The following is a 7,802-nucleotide window of genomic DNA, read 5'->3' as shown; positions in this document are numbered from 1 at the left end:
TTATACTTGCTTTCTTTATCTTGCTTATCAAATTGGCTAGGACATTTTTGTCTCACTCTCAATTCCAGAGGGAACGCTTTTAACATTTAATCATGCTTGTGTAAGATTATTTATAGGTGCATTTTATTAGATTCAGGCAATTTTATTTATATTTGCTAGAAGTTCTAATCATGAATATATATTGAGTTTTGTCAGGTTCTTTTTCAGCATTTATTTAGAAGGTAATATGATGTTTTCCCCTTCATTCTGTTAATGTGACAAATTTCATTTTTTTTTTCAAACATTAAACCATTCTCTCTTTCTTTGTTCCAAGCATGATGGATTTATTTTTTTTTAAGATTTTATTTATTTATTTGGGAGAGAGAGGGAGAGGGAACACAAGCTGGGGCAGGGGCAGAGGGAGAAGCAGACTCCCCGCTGAGCAAGGAGCCCCATGTGAGGCTCAATCCCAGGATCCTGAGATCATGACCTGAGCCGAAGGCAGACCGACTGAGCCACCCAGGCGCCCCCATGGTGGATTTATTTCATTTTACTCTGCTGTAAAACCAAGGATTCCATTACAGCACAGAGACCATTATATTTCTAAAAGTCTTGAAAAAGTGGTGTGGCACATGCAAGACATGAAATACAGACTGGAGGATTGGGTCATTTCCTTTACAAGACGAAACTACACTGTCACTGAGGCACGCATGTAAACTAACAGTGCAGCATCAGGCTGAAATGTACCACAAACATGACAACTTCCAGGCATGCCTTCGAGCACTGGCCTTAGGATGGACTTCCAGTCTGTAGACTTCAGTGTGGGGAAGATTACCATTCTTTGGAAGAATAGAAAGTTCACACTTCTGAAATTGCACAGGAGAATTTTAAGGCCAAAACACAGCAGGTTCATGTCTCTTCATCTCCAGGGACAAAACTGATGCTTTACTCAAAACCACATTAAGCTTCTTAGTTCAAATCCCACCCCAACCTTGTTACCTCCTGCACTGATGTTCTTTTTAATCAGTTAAAGCTGATGGGGTTGGTTTGATGCCCGGTTGAAAGGCTGGAGTATAACCCAGTCCAATCAGGCTGGGATTATTTGTTTTAGCAGATAAAGGAGTTCTACAAGCCAGTGTGTAGTTAGCAGCAACGTCAAAATAGATGTTAGTGCTAGTTATGTAAGCAAGGCTCATTGGTGATCCAATCTTCTCATTTTAAGCCCCTCGTAGATAGAACCTCCAAGTTCAGTGCCATCATTTACTTGAGGGTGCAGCTGGAGGTCTGTAGCCTTGTAACCCAGGGCAAAATTATTCTGTGACTGTTTAGATTTGGCTCTGTCAAAACTCATCTGAGAGCCAGCAAGCCAACCTTCAAAGGCGAACACAACCCAATCATAAATGGTTGGTTCAGAAAAATCTATATCAACATTACTGTTGAGACAGAAACAATCTTATTTATAGGGGACTTCAATTTCCCACTCTTCTTTCCTGTGTTCAGTACAAATATGGTATCAAGAGTCAGTTTCAACCCTTCAACCAACTTACTCTCCAAAGACATTTCTGCCCCAAGGGTGTTGTCTCCTTCATTTTTGGTTGAAAATAAGTCCCTCGTTACAGATCTTACATTTGGTCTCTAGGTTGTCTGATGCTTTCCCTGTATCTGTGGAAGCATGACTGGAAGTAGAAAATTCCACTCAGCTACAAGATTGGGTTCTCAGATCTACTGACTATACCAAACACAAATCCTCTGTTGAAGACATCCTTCACAACCATTTCTAGCTCACAGTAAGTCAGCGTGTCACATGTATCTCCAGCCAGAGGACCTCTCTCCATTCTGCCAGGGCAACCCAAATGGTAAACCATTCTTGCCTTCCTGGAATAGTCCACTTTGGTCACAGTGTATTCACCAGACATTGCTGGATTTGTTTTGCTAATAGTTCACTTAATTTTTTTTTACATTTATGTAAAACATGTTATACTGGCCTATTATTTTCCTTTTTTATAATGTTCTCATCAGCTTTTGGTATCAAGGTAACACTGGCCTCAGAAGACAAAATGGAAAGTGTCTCACTTTTTCTATTCTCTGGAAAAGTTTATGTACAATTGGCATTATTTCTTTCTCAACTATTTGGTAAAACTCACCAGTGAAGTCATCTGGATTTGGGGGTTTTTTTATGGAAAGTTTAAAATTATTCATTCCATTTCTTTCATTGTTACAAGCCTGTAGAGATTTTCTTGTGTCCATTTAGATAAACCGTGCTTTTCTAGAAAATTGTCCATTGGTAAAAAAAAAAAAATTCTAGTTATTTACATAACATTGGCTTTAATATCCTTACAATATTTCAAATATTTGTAGGATCTATAACAGTGTCCCCACTTCCATTCTTTTTTATAAAGATTTTATTTATTCATTAGACAGAGAGCATGAGAGCACAAGCAGGGGGAGCAGGAGAGAGAGAAGCAGGTTCTCCACTGAGCAGGCAGGGACCCTGACGCTGGGCTCCATCCCAGGACTCTGGGATCATGACCTGAGCCAAAGGCAGATGCTTAACTGACTGAGCCACCCAGGCGCCCCATCCGCATTCCCATTCTTAACATGGGTTATTTTTACCTTTTTTTCCCTTGATCTCACTAGGGAATTAGGACTTTATTAGTCTTTTCTTTTCTTTTTTTTTAAGATTTCATTTATTTATTTGAGAGAGAGAATGAGATAGAGAGCACATGAGAGGGGGGAGGGTCAGAGGGAGAAGCAGACTTCCTGCGGAGCAGGGAGCCCGATGTGGGACTCGATCCCGGGACTCGATCCCGGGACTCCAGGATCATGACCTGAGCCGAAGGCAGTCGCTCAACCAACTGAGCCACCCAGGCGCCCCCTTTATTAGTCTTTTCAAAGAACCAACTTCTAGTTTTGGTGAGCCTCTCTATTCTGTATCTTATATTCCATTCAGTTCTCCTCTTGTCTTTATGATTTCCTCCCTTCCACTTTGAGTTTGATATTTTTGCAACTTTTTGAGGTAGATGCTTAGATCACTGCCTTTTCAGCTTTTCTTCTTTTCTATTGTATGTGTTGTAAGCGTATAAATTTTCCTCTAAGTATGGCTTTAGCTGCAACTGACATGCTTTGCAGTATTTTCATTATCATTCCGGTAAAATATTTTCTAGTTTCCATTGTTATTTCTTCATTGATTTATGGGTTATTTAAAGGATAATTCTTTCTTTTCTTTTTTTTTCCTTTTAGTTAGAGAGAGAGCAAGCATGGAGGCTAGGGGCAGAGGGAGAGGGAGGGAGAGAATCTTATGCAGGCTCCATGCCCAGCGCAGAGTCCAATGTGATGCTCAAATTCATGACCCTGAGATCATGACCTGAACTGAAATCAAGAGTTGGTCACTTAACTGTCTGAGCCACTGAAGTGCCCCTTAAAGGATAATTCTTAATTTCCATACCTGGAGGGATCTTCAAATGATCTTTTTATAATTTATTTCTAGTGTGATTCCACTACTGCCAAACAACAAACTGTATGATTTCAATCCTTTGTTTTTCATTGAGATTTGACTTAAACCTAGCATGTGGTAGTTTTTATAAATATTCCAAGTGTAATTTTAAAAAATGTAATCTACAGGGTTAGGTGAAATATTCTTTATATATCAGTTAGGTCAGATTTGTTAATTGTGAAGTTCAAATCTATATTTTCTTGCCTCCTTAATGACAAAGGCATGTGAAAATTTTACACTATGATTGTAGATTTATGTATTTCCTCCTGAAGTTATGTTGATTTTTGCCTTACACATTTTGAGGCTATTTTATTAAGTGCATACAGTTTTAGAATCATTACATATTTCTGGTAAATTAAACTATTTATTATAAAATAGTCTATCAATATTTTTTTTCCTTGAAGTCCACTTTGTCTGATATTAATATAATAACCCTCGCTTTTTTTGGTTAATGTTTACATGGTACATCTCTTTTTTACTCCCTTACTTCCAATATTTCCTGTCCTTACCTTTGCGATGTGTTTCTTGTAAGCAGCATATAGTTGTTTTCTTAATCCAGATCTACCATCTTACCATTTGCTTTCAGTTGTCCCACCTATTCTATATTTCTTACTTTTAAATTGATTGTTTCTGTTATTTCATTTTCCCATTTATTTTGGTATTAATACATTATTTTACTATTCTTTTAGTAGTTACCCTAGATATTATTACATACACCCTTTTTGAAAAAATTAACATCAAATACAAATACTTTTATCTCTTCCTGGACAATGCTAGGACCTTGTAGCACCTTAACTGTATATACCTTCTTACCCAAATTAGATGCTATTTTTTCCATATGTTTGTCAATTTAATTAACTTTATTAAGATGGAGTTGACACTCCATAAAATGTTCCTGTTTTAGGCATATAGTTTGATGAGTTCTGACAAATGTATGCACCCATGAAACCAACATGATATAAAACATTTACTTCACCCTGAAAAGTCATCTCATGCTCAGGTACTTATTGACCTGATTTTTGTTATTATAGGTTTGTTTTTGTAGTCTTTTGTGTTTGACTTCTTTAAGATCATCATGTTTTGAGATTCATTTATGCTTTTACAGATATCACTAGTTTACTGTTAATGTATAGCTGAATGATATTCTACTGTGTTAATAGTCCACAATTCGTTTATACAGTTGCAATTTGATGGATATTGGAATTGCTAGGTCACATATAGTGTATGTTTAGTTTTTTTCAGAAACTACTGAATTGTTTTCCAAAGTGGTTTTGCCATGTATTTAGATTTTTATATATTTCAACCCCAGTAAATTTTATTACCATGATTGCAATCATCAATATTTATTTATATTTCTTTTTCTGTGCATCTTTTATTTTTCTCTTCATGCTCTTTTGCATCTCTGAACTGCTATCTGGAATCATTTTCTTTCTGACTAAAGAACACCTTTCAATCTTTTCATTAGTGTAGGTCTGTTGATGATGAATTCTCTCTATTTTTGTTTGTCTGAATGTCACTTACATTTTTGAGGATATTTTGGCTTTTATTGTTTCTACTGGAAAAGAAACTGTCAGTCTTATTGTTACTATTTTGAAGGTAATTTTCTTCTTTTATGTGCTACTTTTAAGACCTTTTTTACCCTTCATTTACAGCATTTGTACTGTGGTGGGCTCAGGTGTAAACGTTTTTATAGTTACCATCTTGGTTCTATTGTGCTTCTTGAATCTGTAGTTTGATAGCATCCATCCATTTTAGAAAATTCTCATTTGTTATCTTGGCAAATAGCAATACCATCCAATTCTCTTCTTTCTTCTCCTTCTGGACAGCAATTATGCATATCATAAAAATTTTCTCTGTATCTTTTATGTTTCTTAGTCCTTTTCTGCATTTATTATTCTTTTGTTTTCTGTGCTTTTATTTTGGATATTTATTACTGATCTTTCAGTTCCTTAGTTCTCTCTCCAGCTGTTAAACCCATTATGTTTTTTCTGTTCTAGAAGTTTCATTTTTAAAATAATTTCCATTTCTCTACAAAAATTCTCTGTAAATTTATCTCTGTAAATATATTAGGTACAGTTATTTTGAGGTCTCTGATTATCCAGATACCCGTAAGTCTATTTTTGTTGTGTTTCCCACTTTGGTTATCTATCACAGTAACTTGTCTCTTCATAGTCTTGAATATTTTAAAACAAATATTGGATATTGTATATGAAAAATTGTAGAGAAAAATTGAAGTTTGGGATGATAGTCTCTTTCAGTAGAGAGGATTTATGTTTTTCTTCTTGTTAATAGCTAAGGGTTCAAGCTATCCCAGACAACCTGAGTTCAGTCAAGGATTGGGATTATTTGAAGCTTCTTTAGTCCCTTTGAGATTAGGTTATTTATAGTTCACAGTTAGTCCCCAGGTGCAGCTGTGTAGCTTATCCAAAGCTTAGAGGGGTATTTGGATCCTCCTCTTTGGTAGCTTCTGAACTCCAGGTTTTTCTCCTTAACTTCTTGAATTCGTCACCCTCTGTTGAAGTCCTAAGCCTCTCATCCACCTCTTCTGGAAGCTCCAGAGACCCAAATGCAATGCCCATCTCCCTGGGTTTCCTTCTTTTCTAAGATCTTGGCTCCCTGATTCTTCACTGACTTCTTAATTCCCTGATGCCTTCAAACACTTCTAAAAAAATAATTTTTCAGCTCTTCTAGTTCTTAGCAAAAAGAGTAATCTGAATTACTTAGATTACCCACAATCAGAAGGGGAACTCCCAGAACAAAAATCTTTAGGTATAAATGAAAAGAATCAGAGTGAAGAAAAATGCAGGCTACAAAATATTAGAAATCATATGCATATGAACATACCTATGAAGAACATAAACAGTACAAGTGAAACATAGCTGTAGCTTCTCAGTAGTCTTCAATACCTCTGTTATCTTCTACATACTATCTTCTATATATTTTATCTCCTGTATATATTCTACCCTATGACTAATCACCTCCCTACTTTGGTACATTTGCCTGGGAAATGTAATGAAATTTATTATATAAACCCCAATTTTCAATTATTAGTGAAAATATAGAAGAAATTGAGAGGGGGCAAAAATTAATGATATGTATTACAGTTACTTAGGTAATAATATAAGATTATAAGATGCAAATGGTCAATCAATTATTAGGGACAAAACAATTGCCATTCAAAACATGAATTGATAAGAAGATGTGAGAATAGTAAAGATTTAAAATATAAAAATTAGGATAACTCTATGGTTGCTGTTAAGGGTAGGGAATAAAAGCCAAACTAAGAGCAAAGTAGTATTAATAAAACAAAAGCACAGTAGCATTTGAAAAAAAAAAAAAGAAATCAATCTTCAAAGAAGCTTTATCACCAACAAAAATAATAGAAAATGAAGTGGTGGTAAAATAAAAATTAAGGAAATAAAATTTCTTAAACAGAAAACTTTCAATATCAATTCTTGTTGAAAAATCAGTTTTCCATAGTTAATCTATTATTTTCTGCCTCAACAGTTACAATGCATATCATATATTTCAAGAATTTTTGTTGCTTTAGGACTTTATCATCAGTTTTTTTAGGATTAGCACTTTGAATATAGTCTTTATTGAGCAGATGGAAATGTCAAATGTGTATGGGAATCAGAAGAATCTACACAGACCCAGTTGATCCTGAACAATGCTTTTGGAATAAATTCCTGGTATAATTTGTGTTTTCCTTGTATTGGCTTCTTTTCCTTAAAAATCTGCTTACGAAAGGATTCCAGTGAAGTGGTTAAGCAATGACTTTAAAGGAAAGTACAACTTCCAGAGTTGCAACAATTTAGCGCCACTGTTCCAAGTCAAAAGATGCACTTGTAAATGCGGGAGAGGAAAGGAATCAGAATTACTGAGAATGAAGGATGAGAAGCAGTCCAGGAAATATTTTAACTTAAAGTCATTTCTTGGTTATTAGGACAAGATAGTGTACTGAATGAGGTTGAAAGCCAAAGTAGCCAACTAAAGCCAGGACCTAAGAGCTTCGTGATCAGTTTACTTGAGAATGAAAGAGAACACCAAATACAGCACAACAGGTACTCAAGCCTGGTACATTCTAGAAATCAACATGGAGCATATAAAGCTAGATAGACACAAGAATGTTCAGCTCTTTTAGTCTTGCTTTTATAATGGAAGAACAACTTGATAATATGGAGAGTATATTAGAGAACATATATAGTAATGCAGAACACAAATCTGGTGTTCGAAAGCTGAAAACTAGGTCCGGAAAGACTTCACACAAGCCATCAAAATATGAGGTCATAATACGAGTGAAAATGCAAAGATTGTACTCTCAAAATAG

The 7,802-nt window shown here is 35.4% G+C and overlaps 1 pseudogene; it reads right to left on the bottom strand.

Moving 5' to 3' along the window:
* Positions 1-819: 819 nt before the first annotated feature.
* LOC123847739 (voltage-dependent anion-selective channel protein 3-like) lies at positions 820-1,741 on the bottom strand (annotated as a pseudogene).
* Between the last annotated feature and the right edge of the window lie 6,061 nt (positions 1,742-7,802).

Source organism: Mirounga angustirostris, unplaced genomic scaffold (genome assembly GCF_029215605.1).
Source record: "Mirounga angustirostris isolate CCGP_5_RB_7025 unplaced genomic scaffold, mMirAng1.0.hap1 SCAF_2, whole genome shotgun sequence".
NCBI classification, from domain to species: Eukaryota; Metazoa; Chordata; class Mammalia; order Carnivora; family Phocidae; genus Mirounga; species Mirounga angustirostris.
This window is presented reverse-complemented; position numbering and strand designations above follow the sequence as displayed.